This window comes from Macaca mulatta, chromosome 11, assembly GCF_049350105.2.
Source record: "Macaca mulatta isolate MMU2019108-1 chromosome 11, T2T-MMU8v2.0, whole genome shotgun sequence".
Taxonomy (NCBI): domain Eukaryota; kingdom Metazoa; phylum Chordata; class Mammalia; order Primates; family Cercopithecidae; genus Macaca; species Macaca mulatta.
The window spans coordinates 124,400,930-124,403,912 of NC_133416.1; the positions used below are offsets into that span (position 1 = coordinate 124,400,930).

General features: G+C 48.0%; 1 long non-coding RNA gene across 1 annotated transcript; it reads right to left on the minus strand.

Moving 5' to 3' along the window:
• Positions 1–1,305: 1,305 nt before the first annotated feature.
• On the minus strand, positions 1,306–1,979 carry LOC144333131 (uncharacterized). Its single transcript, XR_013401526.1, has 2 exons — positions 1,706–1,979; positions 1,306–1,399 (listed from the first exon to the last, which is right to left on the minus strand). It is a non-coding gene; the product is annotated as an uncharacterized LOC144333131 (long non-coding RNA).
• Positions 1,980–2,983: the final 1,004 nt, after the last annotated feature.

The window sequence follows — 2,983 nt, forward strand, 5'->3', positions numbered from 1 at the left end:
ATTGAAGAATTCTAGGATTGTGAGATTATAATGGTTTGGAAATAGGAAAACCGTAACTTTCATTCAAAGTATGAATTTCTCCCAAATTCAATAACTTGCATATGAACATTTCTATTAGAATTCTTTCATTTAAAAAGTAGGTGGAGAGCCGGGCGCGGTGGCTCATGCCTGTAATCCCAGCACTTTGGGAGGCCGAGGCAGGCAGATCACTTGGGGTCAGGAGTTCGAGACCAGCCTGGGTAACATGGTGAAACCGTGTCTCTACTAAAAATACAAAAATTAGTTGGGTGTGGCGCCACACGCCTGTAGCTCCAGCTACTCAGGAGGCTGAGACACAAGAACCCAGGAGGCGGAGGCTGCAGTGAGCCAAGACTCTGCCACTGCATTCCAGCCTGGGTGACAGAGTAAGACTCTCTCCCAAAAAAAAAAAAAAAAAAAAAAAGCAGGTGGAAATTCTTTTTTTCTCTTTTTCTTTTTTCTCTTTTGAGATAGTCTTGCTCCATCACCTAGGCTGGAGTGCAGTGGCGCCATCACAGGTCACTGAAGCCTTGACCTCAAGCAACCTTCCTGCCTCGGCCTCCTGGGTAGTGGGGACTATAGGCGCAAGCTATCACACCTGGCTAATTTTTAAATTTTTTTGTAGAGATGGGGGTCTTGCTATATTGCTCAGGCTAATCTCAAACTCCTAGCCTCAAGCGATCCTCCCACCTTGGCCTCCCAAAGTGTTGGGATTATACAAGCCACTGTGCCCAGCTGGAAATTCTAACCATGCAAGGATTCTATAAGACTGCCCAGTTCATTCTCCCAAAATTTCTCCTTTCTGTATTCTGTGCAACTTCCTTCCCTGCATTTACTAAACGACGTGTAGCTCTTCCCACTCCCAAAGACTTGAATCATTGTTCTTAGTTTTTTTTTTTTCTTAATTGCACAGCCAAATAGGAAGTAGAACTTCCTATGGAAATACTAGCCTACTTTAAACTTAATAATAATAAACAAACAAAACCATTGAGGGGGCACCACTGTATCAAAACCCTAAACTCTATGGTGTTAGCCTAGCAGTCAAGTGGCAAGGAAACACCTCCTGGAGGCCGGAAGGCTAGAGAGCTCTGTTTGGGGGTCAGACTTGGTAAAATTGTTGCTTTTGATTTGCAAGGTGGAACCACTGGCCCTGCAGCCAGTCTAGAAAAAGCAGCCAAAAGAGACAAGGAATACAGTGTGTAGACTGCTCTGTTGTTTATCACCAGGGAAGACAAGAAAAACAGGAGTGAAGCAAAAATGTGCTGGTTTGAGAACTAAAATGGAAAAGAGACTGAAATCCCAGGTGTCCTATGTGGAAAAGGCCACTGCTTCTGCACACCAAGAGATGAGAACGAAAATCGGCCATGCCAGTGGCTCACCCCTGTAATCCCAGCACTTTGGGAGGCCAAAGCAGGTGAATCACTTGAGGCCAGGAGTTCCAGACTAGCCTGGCCAACATGACGAAACCCCGTCTCTACTAAATATACAAAAATTAGCTGAGAGTGGTGGTGTACACCTGTAATCCCAGTCACTTGGGAGGCTGAGGCACAAGAATTGCTTGAACCCAGAAGGCAGAGGTTGCAGTGAGCCAAGATCACGTCACCGCACTCCAGCCTGGGCGACAGAGCAAGACTCCGTCTCAAAAAAATAAATAAATAAATAAAAGGCCAGGTGCAGTGGCTCACACCTGTAATCCTAGCACTTTGGGAGGCCGAGGCAAGCAGATCACAAGGTCAGGAGATAGAGACCATCCTGGCTAACACGGTGAAACCCCATCTCTACTAAAAATACAAAAAATTAGCCGGGCATGGTGGCGGGCACCTGTAGTCCCAGCTACTTGGGAGGCTGAGGCAGGAGAATGGCGTGAACCCAGGAGGTGGAGGTTGCAGTGAGTCAAGATCACGTCACTGCACTCCAGCCTGGGCGACAGAACAAGACTCCGCCTCAAAAAAAAAAAAAAGGCCAGGTGCAGTGGCTCACACCTGTAATCCTAGCACTTTGGGAGGCTGTGGTGGGTGGATCACAAGGTCATGAGATCGAGACCCTCTTGGCCAATATGGTGAAACCCCGTCTCTACTAAAAATACAAAAATTAGCTGGGTGTGGTGGCACACGCCTGTAATCCCAGCATCTCGGGAGGCTGAGGCAGGAGAATCACTTGAACCCGGGAGTCCGAGGTTGCAGTGAGCCGAGGTCGTGCCACTGCACTCCAGCCTGGCGACAGAGCCAGACTCCATCTCAAAGGAAATCACTGAACAACAAAGGCCCGTTAAATGCTTGTAATCAGCACTTTGGGAAGGCAAGGCAGGTGGATCACCTGAGGTCAGGCGATTGAGACCAGCCTGATGACTGACATGGTGAAACCCCATCTCCACTAAAAATAAAAAATTAGCCGAGGGTGGTGGCATATGTCTGTAATCCCAGCTCCTTGGGTGGCTAAGGCAGGAGAATCGCTTGAACCCGGGAGACAGAGGTTGCAGTGAGCTGAGACTGCGCCACTACACTCCAGCCTGGGCAACAAGAGCGAAACTGTCTCTTGAGCAATAAAACAAAAAAATATTTTTCACTTAAGCAGCGAGCGTCACCTTTGGTTAATATCAGATGAAGGCAGCCACATTAAGTCAGGGGGAAGGGAGAGCCAAGAGGCGATAAAGCAGGCTGGAAAGTTCTGAAAAAGAACACAGGCTACGATTACTGGCACCAACAGGTTAATAGCCTGCTAAGCGTTAGAAGGAATCATTGCTAGAGGAATCGCAAGCTTGTTGTACAAATAAGTAAATAAAAATCTTGGACAGGCCCCTAAAGCTGCACCCAACAGGAAGTGGAGTGTGAAAGTCGGCCAGCCCCCAGGCAGGATGCACCTGACACCCACTTCTGAGGAGACCAGAGAGGATGAGATTCGAGGAAGAACTTCCCAGAGGGCAGGGAGTCCTCCGGAGAGCAGAGTCAGGGCTTACGCAGGAAAT